Consider the following 12,656-nt stretch of genomic DNA (forward strand, 5'->3'; position numbering starts at 1 on the left):
TTATTTCCTGCTTCACCATCCCACAGGATATCCATCCACTTCTACCCCCTCCCTTCACATCTATCTCCCTTTCACCAGCCCTCCATCTAATAACTTATATATGAAGCTTCCATGGTTTCTGTGATTTCAAACACATCAGCTGATGGTAGTTCCTTATGTTGGGATCATTGTCTCTGAAGTTTAGTTGCAATATCCCTTTTAAACAATTCTGTCTCTCATCTGTTACAATGTAGTGTACATTATTTATCCCATTGTAGAGCTTTTGAAGTTCTCCCTTGGCCTCTGTAGACCTATATAATGCCCAGATTGAAAGAGACAAAAAAAGGTTTGCTTGTTCCTGCCCAATGCAGAAACCTCATCTCTAGTAAATGCCACACAAAAAGACATTTTGTCTCTGTTTAATTCTTTTTTTAATGATTTCAGAATCAATATAATTCAGACTTAACCATATGGCGAGTTGCACTTAAATAGAATGAGTTGGAATTCTGTTCTTCTCCGAATTCTCTCCCTTAATCCCAATTCCAGTTCTTCTTCTCTGTGATACCTATGGTTCCTCTTCCCAAGAGCTGCTGAGTCCATCACAAGGAAGTATTCTCTGAAGAATTCCGTTTTTATCCTAGATTAAGCATTCTCAATTTCTTCACTAAGCTCATTTTTATAGATATACTTAATCCAAGCTATCAAAGGGTTGGTCACTGGACGTACATAATGAAATAGCATCTCTAGCCCCAGAATATTTGCAGTCTAGGGAGGAAATGGGTCAGTGGACATATGATTATGAAAACCACCATAACAAAATTGAACATTAAAAAAGGAGCATAAAGGAAGGTACCAGCCATCCACAGCACTCACACTTCCCATCGTACAGTCATTGTCCGGAAGAATGCTGGTTTGCCTTTGTCATTGTTGAATCACTGCCCCCAAAAGCAGAACATTCTAAACCATAGATACTGTCTGGTCATGGTGATTTACTAAGGGATAGGTCCCTCCCTTGGATTTCGACACTAAATTCTGTTATTGGTATTTATAAATATTTGTTTAAAAATTCTGAGACTGCTAGGAGTTTGGAGGGTTTTTTTAATACTTCTTGTTGTTGTATACTGTAGAGTCAGAACCAACTCATAGCTGACCCTCCAGTGGGTTTTCAGAGGCAGTTAATGGCATAGAAGGAAACTGCCCATCCTTCTCCCACGAGGCAGGTAGGGGCCTCGAACTGCGTGCCTTCAGGATTACAGCTCAACTACTTGCTACTTGGCCACCAGAACTCCTTTTTTCAATGCTTAGACACCAGCAAATATGCCTTTCTCCAGCAATATTTTAAGGAAAATACCCTGAGGGGAAAGAACACAACCTTACCTTTCATAAAAATTAAAACAGATCCTAAAGCTACAGATGAAATGCAAAAGTATAAGAAGTTCTAGAAAATCTATATGACGTTGTTTACAAATAACTATTTAGATAGAGTGAAAAGGAGCATGATTCATGGAAGGGGGGGAATCTGAATTGGTCTTTATTAAAATTAAAGCCTCCTGCTTTACACTGATAAGAAAATGAAAAGACAAGCCACTGACATACAGAAAATATTTGCAAGATACATGTCTGATAATGGACTTGTCTCCAAAAATAAACCTACAACACTTAGAGCATAATAAGAAAACTAACAACCCAATTAAAAGTGGCAAAAGAGCTGCAGACACTTGAACAAAGGAGATCTGCAGATGACAAATAAGCTTATGAAAATATGTTCAGTACTATTTATCTTTAGGGGAAAGCAAATTAAAACAATGAGATGTCACTACATACCTTTAATAGTGACTAAAATGAAATAAACTGACACTAACAAAACATTTACAAGATCTGTGACTGCAGGACTTTGTATTGCTAGCACAAAATGTGAAGCCAGTTTCAAGGACAGTTGGCCAGATTTCTTGCAAAGCTAAATCTAGTTTTCCCATCTCACTGCTATCAAATCAAGTCCAACTTTTATCAGCCCCCCATTAGATATCCAAGACTAAATCTTTAGAGGAATAAGCAGCCCATCTTTCTGCAACAGAGAAGCTGGTGGCTTCAAATGGCTAACCTTTCTTTCAGGTAGCATCCTAAATGCCTTTGTATTTAAGATACAATAAAACACAAATAGATACCCTTCTGGTATTCAGCCAAGATCTATCTGACATTGACAATGACATTACCAGTCCTCCATAGTTTTAACATACATCCTTCTAGATATTTATCCAACAATTTGAAAGCATATACCCACACCAAAACCTACAGACAAATACTTTTAACAGCCTTATTCATGCTGTGGTTGTTTTGCTGCAGGTGAGGCAATTCTGCCCTATGACAACCCCACAGTGCAGGGTAGAAGTGAGGCTTTCATAATTGTCACCTTTCCGAAGCAGGTCACCAACCTTTGTCTTCTGAGGCAGCTCTGAGCAAATTTGAACTGCTAGCCTTTTGGTTAGTAGTCATGTTTTCAACCATTGTGCTGCCCAGGGATTAGTATATTCATTATACTCATAATTGTCAGAAAAGAAAAGAATAAACTTTGTCCAAGACAGACCTCTTTGTTCTCTTAGCAGTTCACAGTATGTGTTATACTCTTCTCTGGTACTACAATGCAAAGGCATCTGTTCTTCATCTGTCATTTTTAGTCATTGTGCAGCTTTCAGATGCATAGCAAGCACTTGAGAAGACTTTGTCTTGAATCAAGCACACCTTAGTCTTTGACAGGTATCAATACTCTTGAGAGAATCAAGCATTCTCTACAGTTTCCTGGCCACAGATCTTCCCAATACAACTCTCTTTTGCTGTACTGACTACTGGTGCCAAGGGTGTCGATTGTGGATCTGTGCAAGATAAAATCATTAGCAACCTCAATTTTTTCTTCTTCCTGACGTCATGATGCTGCCTAATTGGCCTGAAGTTGAGAATTTTTGTTTTCTTGATGTTGAGATGGAATATATATTGAAGGCTGGCTGTTGTCTTTGATCTTCTGCAGTAAGTGCTTTAAATCCTCCTCATTTTCTACGAGCAAAGTTTTGCCATCTGCAAAACACAGGTGGTTGATGAATTGTCCGCTAATCCTGATGCCACATCCTTCTTCATAAAATTCAGCATTTTGAATTATCTGTTCAAATTGAAAAGATAAATAAATTTTATATATATATATATATATATATATATATATATATATATATATATATATTTCCAACATATAAACATATTGATAATATATATGTACATATGTTTTGGAAGCAGGAGTGTCATCCACTTCCTAAACAACATGACTCTGGAAACTCTATGAACTTTGAGAAATGACGATATTTATAGAAAGGCTACAAGCCTTTTGTTCATAGGGTCATTATGAGTCATGCTCAACTCGATGGAAGTCAACAACATCATGTACATATGTTAACATATAGAAATATATGTTCAGATTAAAAAGGTGTAAAGAGAGGATACGTGCCTAACATCCTCCTCTCTAAATTTTGAACCATGTGGTGTTCCCTTGCTCTATCTGACCTCTGAACAAGAGCTACCTGTCCCCCATACTTACTCCCATTCCCACAAAAAGCTGATCCAAGAGAATATGGAAATTATCGAACAATATCACTAAAATCACAAGCAACCAAAATATTGCTGAAGATCAGCCAAAAACAGCTAGAACAGTACATCAACAGAGAACTCCCACAGATTCAAGCTGGATTTAAGAGAGACTAAGGATGGCGGGATATCATTGCTAATGTCAGATGGATCTTGGCTGAAAGCAGAATACCAGAAGGATTAGTGTTTGTGTTTTATTGACTGTACGAAGGAAGGCATTTAATTGTGTGGATCACCACAAAATGTGGTGAATGAGAAAAATGAGAATCCTAGAACATACTACGCTGTCATTGTAAGAGATTTCTTTTTTTATTGTATTTTATTGTTACTGTTGCAAATGATAGTCTTATCAATAAAAATTATAAAATTTAATAATAAAATCATTTGCAGAGATACAGATATGGAATGATATTTCTTATAGTATAATTGAAGATATATATGAATTAGCAAAAGTGACTCAAAAGAGGCCATTTAAATATTATATGAAAGTAGTCTTAAGTATCTTTGTACTGTTTTTAATGATGCTTTGGCATAAGAGAAGCCACAGAATAAGTAAGAAAAATAACAGCACATTCCTAAGAAAAAAATTTCAGTGTCGCTCATGCTTCTTTGCAAGGAGACTTGTAAGATCTCCCAGGATATCTTTCTAGTCAAGGTGATGTACTTTGATCTTTATGATGATTTGGTGGAGTCACTCTTGGCTAAACTGCCCTGTCCTGGAGAGAAGTTCGTATTGGAGCTACACAGTTAGAGATCCCATTATAGGTTCTAGAATGTTCATGTTGACAAAGACCTTAGTCATTCAAGAAGATCAAGACTGTCCGTTCCTCTCTAACTTAAAGTCAAAACTACATTCACTGCTGTCAAGGCGACCCTGACTCACAGAGACCATTAGAACAAGCTGGACGTGAGAGAGGAAGCTGGTTTATTAAATGCAGGACCAGACTGAAGGTGTTCACCTTAGCTGTACAACCTGGAACCTGGTAACACCGATAGGGTTAATGGGGGTAAGTGTGTTGGAGACAGTGAGACTGGCTCAGGATAGGGCAGGCTTCAGAGCTATTGCACATAGGGTCGCTATGAGTCACAGGTGACTCAATGGCATGTAACAACAACGTGGACACAAATAGTGAAGAAGAAGCAAAGGACAAATTGTCCTCATTAATGGGCTGCACAGCGTTGGTGCTTGATCCTGATTGCCTCTCTCAAGCCGGACAGGCCATTATTTGTAGTCATTGTTATTCTCTTAAGCTGGATTTACTTTATTTGTATTCATTGTTATTGTTATTATGTACCATAAAGTGAAAAATTGACCCATAGCTGACCCTCTAGCAGCTTTTCAGAGGCAGTAAATTGCCTAGGAAGAGATTGTCCATCCTTCTTCTGCGGAACAACTAGTGGATTCAAACTTCGTGCCTTTGGAATTGCAATGCAGTTTCTTACCATTAGGCCACCAGAGCTCATTCGTATTCATTAGTAATTATATGGTCATCGTAATATTTCTTCTTTAGGCATTTATTTTGGGTTGGTTGGACAACCCCTTACCACTCAGTCAACAGCAAGCACACCTTTTATACTACTTCTTTAGCATAGTACTTGCTTACAATTTCTAGCCCTCCAGAACCCCACAGTGTGGCTTGGATCCAGATCTGTGCTGTGTAGACATGTTGCTGAGTCCAGAATCTGTGTAAACATTGAATCTTTGTCCATAGCAGCTGTTTGGTTGTGGGCTTCTATTTTCCTATTTGTGTGACATGGTAATAGAATCCCTGGACTGTCTCTCTCACAAGGTTCTTAAGAAAAATCTACAAGCGTAAACTTTGCACAAATGTAAAGCACTCTTGGAATATTGCTTCTCTCTAGAATGACCTTTCCTGTCCCTCTCTGTTTCCTTTCCACTTGCACCCACCCCAGTAGACAGTGTCTCTTTTTCCACAACAAAAACAACCCACCATTCACAAAGTGAAAAAACACATTATTTTCATATTTTTCTTCTTCTTTTCATCTCCTTGTTATTTTAGAATATTAAGTACCATGAACACACAAATGGTACTTAAGAGTCTGATGTGTTTTACCTGTTCTGGCTTGTTTTGTTTCTGCTTACTTGTTTCTCATCTTGTTTGTTACTTCTTGGCCACCTGAAAACCCCGTGCTTTACGTCACAGTGAGAGCCAAGCAAAACATGGGGAATGGAGCACCTGCCCCTGGGACACGATCACCTGGAGAGGGATGTGCCAGGGCCAGATTAGGAGGCTCTCCGTTCTAGGAGCTGAGAGGGTTGCTTAGCGTGCATCCCAGATGAGTGTTTGCGTCCCTGTCTCCTTCTCCCTGAGTGTTTTTGCTGTCTGTCTCTTCTCTCTTGGAGCCAGTGAACCCATGGATGGCCTCTGCGTGTGGACATTCGAGCATCCTCAGGTTTTGCCTCAGAAAGGCTCCAGATTGAGACAAAGTCAAGTCCCAGTAAACGTAACAGTTTTCAAGCTAAATTAAATAATACAGAATGTTCATTTCTTTCTTCAAGTTCTTAGTGTAATTTCTATAATCTGCGTCCTTAATAACTGTAAGTAAATGAGGGAAGGGTTAGAAAAAAGTATATGAATGGGAGACTTAAAACCTCTGTCTCTGTTGTAATGGCAACTCATGAAAATAATGGTAAAAATGTTCCATGAAAGCATAGTCTGTCTTTGATGCTATTGTGTATCAGCAGCTAGTCTTCTAAACTCAGAGGGGTTGGAGATCCTTATTGTAGATTAGGATTTCAAGCAAGATACTACACATTTCTTGTTTACAATGGATAAGGTATAGAATGACTGAAACAGAGCCTATAAACCTCAAGTTGAAAATCAACCTGCCTCTCTTCCTTTACTATACCAACTTAATAAACTATAATTCAGTATTCATTTTGATATTTTATATAAACTCTTCTTTGGAAGATTTTTTTTTACCCACTGATAGAAGAAAAATATTTGAACATAGTAACACTGCTATCACTATCCCTAGAGCTGTACCTACAAAGATTACGGCACTGTTGAAAAGAAGCTGTGTGGAGCATTGATGCAGACGCCCTGAATGAAAGCAACATGTCCCCCTGAGTTATGGGAGCGTTCATTAAAACAGACTCCTCTGTAAGATGTCCTGGTAAGATTATGGAAGGAAACAGACTTTCACCAGCTCTGCTCACAAGGAACAGATAGGCCACCCTAACCCAGAACCAGAACCCTGGAGCAGCGGAGCACTCCCCCTCACAATGGGCAGCTCAGTGAAATGAGCGCACCTCACACACGCACGGTACACACTCCAAGGTGTTTCTCAAAAACATGTGAGTGCCGTGATCTTCGGTGCCAAACTTTCCCACTCGGAAGTTGAGCTCAAAATACATGACAATGTTAATTAGTAGAGTTCTGAATCCCACCGAACTTTAGAAAGACATTGATAGTGCTCACCATTGTGGGAAATAATAGGCTCAAATTTTACCCACTGAGCAATGATAATACATGGTTTTTAAAAATTAACTCATTAGAAAATCTTGAACGCTCCGTATTCTTATTGACTACTTTTTTTAATTGACTACTTTTTCATTCTTTATATTCCCTCGTCTTTTTATGAATAATTCCTTCTCCCATCAGACTTCTATATTATTTAAGTTAGAATCAATCTGTTGGAAGGCTTCAGCTCTGTGTATTTTCTTTGTATGTGATATGTGTGTATACGTGTATAGAAACAATATCCTCGTTCTGCTTTGCAGACAACCTAGCAAAATGATTTTGCTTTTCTTTTTAGAATCATTGCATGCATACTGGAAACTCTTTTTAAATGTTTGTGAACAGAAGACTGACTTAAACCACTCAACATGCTTTTGTCATATTTAAGAACAGTTGTACACAGATATAAACCTGTAGAAATAGATTCATAAATGCCTAAGTAATAAAGGATATATTAAAAAGGGAAAGGGGGAAAAGCTACTGTTTTCTAACAGTCCCTGAGGGGAAAACTTGTATTTCTGGACCTGTATTTCTTTTTATTGATAATCAGTTAAAAACCATTGCTGAGTCCTAAATGACTTCTACAACACTGTCAAATTTATAGAATACCCTATTATTTTAAAATCTTCAAGATCTCTTTCTGCTCTCAAATAGTATTGAATGCCCAGATGCAGAGATTTCATTTACAGAGCATGTAAACGGTCGTGAAGCAAGTTTCACTAAGGACACAGACGGACGTGGTTGTTTCTTGAAAGCAAATTTTTCTGGGTTATATGCAGGAGTGGCATCCAATTCCTAAACAACATGCCTCCGGCAACTCTATGAACTTTGATAAATGTCGATAGTTGCATAGGGGCTTCAGGCCTTTTGTTCATGGGGTCAGACTCGAAGACAATCAACAACAACAATTTTTAAATTAAGTCACTTGGACTATAGTTCCTAGTTCATCTTTGAGGCTGGAATATTATATTTTAAAATGTTAAATAAGCACCATGACAGTGATTTCCTAGTGTATCGTTACCTTTCAGTGGAAGGTTAAGCGCTGTACTCTGTGTCTCTGTCTGATTGCTTGCAGCGCTGTACCCACCTACCCGGGAATGGGGAGAGGCAGGCTTGCACCTGTGGGATTAGGTGTAGCAGCAGGAAGTAAGAACATTTGCAGCATATAATTAACAAGGAATTTTTTTCCCCTCCTCTCCTTTTTTAAACAGCATGTTCATCTTGCTAGGTTAACTAGTGATTAACCTCTGAAAAAGTGTGCAGGAGGACACCCATCCACTAAGGGCTCACACTCGCTGGTGGATTCGGTTACTCCCATGGCCCGTGTCAGCGGATCGCACCTTAGAACACTCCACTTCCTGCCATGTCCATTGATGTAATTATGCTTGTGAGGGATTCTTTTCCACCCCCCCTCCCCAGGCTTTTGTTTCTTTTTACTATAAGTTTAGTAGCCAAGTTCTGTTCTTTTTCTGAGTCAGATTAGAAATACTTCAGGAACTGTTTTGATCTAGAAGCCAGATATAGAGATATAGAGTGAGTGTAGCACTAAATGGACTGAGAGACCCAGAAGTTTAAAAAAAAAGTATGAAAAAAAATAAATGTTTCACTCGCTTGCAGTGCTGTGTAAATATAGTGTGTGTTGACAATGTGGTTTTCAGTAATTTGTTTTCTTGACTTCGTTAATTTAGGAACTAAACTTAGCCCTATATATTGCAGCATAAATTTTTCAAAGATTTCTAAAGAGAGAGCTCTGGAATGTAATATTCTTGCCCAGAATTCATCCAGCTGCCCAGAGATTGACATGTAAGAGGCAACGCCTTTGATAAGCCTGAAAGGGCCTCAGCTTTGCTAGAATTTGCAGTGAACGTTTCTCTCTGTGATCCAGTCCCAGGCATTCTTGTTATCTGCATGTCCAAAATAAACCTTAACCGTGTATTTAATTTTCTTTAACTAAACTTCACTCCTTAGCAAGATAGCATTTATTCCTAGAATAAGACACAGTGACTTTAAAAGTATGTAAAATTTCACTGCTTTCGAAGGGAATCTTCCCACCAAGGAGCGCTGAACCTGCAATAATGCCTTCTATCCAAACACATTTGTATTGTGAGTAGAAACTGTTTAAAAGGAAAATTACATCTTTTTCAGCAATTTATCAGAGATAATTACCCTTCATACACTAACGGAAGGATAAAGTGTTTTAAGGAACTCTAATTCTAATTGGTAAATGTCACCAGCTGTTGTAGTTCCTCTTTCTTGTGTATATTCTTTTAATGATTAGAGTCTCATGCCACAAGCTCCATGAAAATATATCCACTAGGTGTGAAATTCCCATATGTCACAGTTTCAAGAATAGGTAAACAGCTCCAAAGATAAATGAAGAAATAATGCTAATGAGAAATGTAGGATTTCTGGGTTTTGTTTTCTAGGCAAGTGGCTCTTAATTTGCCAGAAAGGGGAGGGCAAGAAAATGCATCCCCCTCCCCAACAAACTCACACACCCACACACATGGGGGGAGGGAAGTCAGAAAAGGCAAAGAAACACTTCATTTGTTCAAAGAAACTCCAAATGCACTTTCCTCACCCCATCCAGAGGTACGTGTTGCCTTTGAAAGTTCTGAAACTCTTACAACTTTTAGATCTCACTGCTACATTCCTTGGGGGGTGGCAAGGAGGAAACAGAATTTTGTTTTCTTTTAAATGTAAACACTAAAGCATGTGTTAGTTTGAGATGATGGAGGGAAACCATTTTCCAGATGTTGTTCCATGATGTGCAGTGTTGTTGTGGAAGTGACCAGTGAAACAGGGATGGGCCAAGAGTCCATTAGAGGTGATTGGAGCTCTCCTTCCCAGGCCCTGCTGGGCAGAGCTTCTTTTCCACTAAGTCTGATGCTCCAGGCGACTGATAGGATGCACCTTTTAAACATAGTTACCCTTTGAAAAGAGAAAGTAAAAGTGGAAGTGGAGTGGAGAGATTGGTGGCGAAGATCCCCCCTCAACTGTCCGTCTCTAAGCTCCAGGCCAGCTGGTTAGCATCACGGGTTTTACAGCTCCTCACTTCCAGGCAGCGTGGTGCAGAACTAACTACTTATTAACCTCAGGAAATTGTTCTCTTCTCATTCTCTTTCTCTGGTAGCATGTTAGCTGGATGTTCTCATTTTCAGTGTTTTGAGAAGTAGAAAGAGTAGGTGTGTTGGAGATGGTGACATTGGCACAGGCTAGGGCAGATTTTAGGGCTGTTGGACATAGGGTCACTATGAGTTGCAGGTAACTCGACGACATGTAACAACAACAACACATTTTTTTGTGGGAATTACCCTGGCTCTTTATCGAAAGTGGATATATAAACTGTACTCCTAAAAAAATGCCATTTCTTTTTATTATCCATGTAGTCATTTAAATGTTAAGACATTGTTGATGTGAGTTACGTGGCAAAACAGTGAAGGAATGCATTTGGTAAACTGCGTCTGCTGGGTTTGGAGTATATGACTTGCATTGTCCATGTACTCTCCCTACGTGGATGCTCTGAGACAACAGATCCTGATGCACGTAGTTGTTTCAAGTGAGAACTAATTTTGTGTTACATCAAGATTAGGTTGGAAAGGACCTTGAATGCATGTGGCACCTTTGTCACTTCAGAATAAATATATGAGCAGTAAGAACATTGCTGTGACTTCTACTACGGAGGAATAACATTGTTACAGAGCATTCAGATGTTTATAAATGGAATGATTAAGAAGATTGTACTGCCTATTCCATACACTGGCATGTTCATTATGGTATTCATAGTATGCTACCCCTTAAAAGAGTGGCAAAGAGCTTTTGACTTTTCATTTAAGATATTTTCACTGTCTTAGCCCCTTTCAGATGTACACTTCAAGTAGATTTTTTTTTCTGGCAGGCACACCACTTAAAATGACCCATGATCTCTTTCATCTGATTCCTTTGAAATGTTTCCTTTTGCAAAATGAGCCAAATGACTAAAGGTATGAATATGATGTATAGATATGCAGTGATGTGATGCAGATTTATTTGGACATCCATTCCACTGTTGTTTATTGTAATGCCATACTCTAATTAGATAAATGGCAATAGAAATTATTAATCCAGTCTGAGTAGAGATGATACAAATATGATTTTTCTTTTTAGTCCAGCCACATTAAGCTTAAGAAATTACTATAAAGAAATGTTGTTGTCGTTGTTGATAGGTGCAGTCGAGTGATGTATGACTCATAAAGACCCTTGAACGACAGATCTGAACCTTGTCCTTTCCTGTGCCGTCCTCACAGATCTCTGACACACTTGAGCCCATTGCTGCACTGTGTCAGTCCACCTCGTTGAGGATCTTTCTGTCTCTTACTGTCCCTCTACACTTCTAAGCACGATGTCCCTCTCCAAAGATATCAGCATCGCTCTCCTTAGCAACACGCTCCAACGTATGCAAGCCTAAGCTTCGCCATCCCTGCCTCCAAGAAGCACTCCGGCTACACTTTCCCCAATACATATCTGTTCTTTTAACAGTCCTCTTCCACAACACCACAGTACAAAGGTAGTAATTCTTCATCTGTCAGCTTTATTTATTCATAAGAGGAAAAGTTTTAGGAGCCACTTGGATGAATTTTCCCTTTTGCTAATACTAATTTTATAAAATGTATAGCGGAGAGGCCACCACTCACCTGTCGGGGTCTTGCATGTTACTGTGGTGCTAAGAACTGAGCCCACTGGTAGCCCAAATACCAGTGGGTTTCCACGTGGTAGACAAGTATCAGTGGAAGATGAAGAAAAGGGAGATGGCTGTTTCTTTAAAAAAAAAATAGATACGTGAAAATGTTATGACTGAACATGTCTTGCAAGTAGTAAAGTCAGAAGGCTCTTTAGGAGTAAGGATGATGAGACTTGGGGAAATTCCACAGACTGCCAAAAGAACAGACAAACCTTTCTTGGGAGGAAGTGTAGCCAGAGTGTTCCTTACAATCAAAGATTGTGAGAGTTCGTGTGTACTTTCCATACATTGCCAGGAGATGCCAATTCTTGGGAAGGGACCTCATGCTTGGAAGAATGAAGGATTAGCAAAGGAAGAAGATGGTTTTACCAACAATGAATGAGAGTTCCAATCTCTCCCCATCCTCAGCGGCATTTGTTATTTGCTCTCCTCTTGAACTTTGCTATTGTTTCTGGGATGAGATGATATCGCGTTGTTGTTGTGATTAACTTTTCTCTAATATCTAGGGATTTTGAACATTTCATCATGTGTTTATTGGCCACCTGAACTACTTCTTTGGTGAATTGTCTGTTCGTATTGTGTGCCCATTTTGTGATCAGGTTGTTTGCTTTTTCTTGTTAAGGTCCTGGAATATTCTGTAAATTTTAAGCATAAGTCTCTTATCAGATATGTTATTTCCACATGTTTTTGACATGGCAAGTTCATGTCGATAAACAAATGGATAGAAAAACTGAGACAGCCATACAGTGAATGTTACACAGCCCCCAAAAAACAATTAATTTGTAAAAACACTGCAATCTGGAAGACATTGGGCTTAGTGAAGTATCTCAGTCACAAAAGGACAAATA

At 38.9% G+C, this 12,656-nt stretch overlaps 1 protein-coding gene across 2 annotated transcripts in view; it reads left to right on the plus strand.

The window, feature by feature from the left end:
• Positions 1–12,656, plus strand: part of CADPS2 (Ca++-dependent secretion activator 2) — a 637,557-nt gene that overhangs the window by 590,560 nt on the left and 34,341 nt on the right. The gene's annotated exons all lie outside the window — the stretch shown is intronic.

This window comes from Elephantulus edwardii, unplaced genomic scaffold (genome assembly GCF_000299155.1).
Source record: "Elephantulus edwardii isolate Elephantulus edwardi_28Jun2011 unplaced genomic scaffold, EleEdw1.0 scaffold00345, whole genome shotgun sequence".
Lineage (NCBI taxonomy): Eukaryota > Metazoa > Chordata > Mammalia > Macroscelidea > Macroscelididae > Elephantulus > Elephantulus edwardii.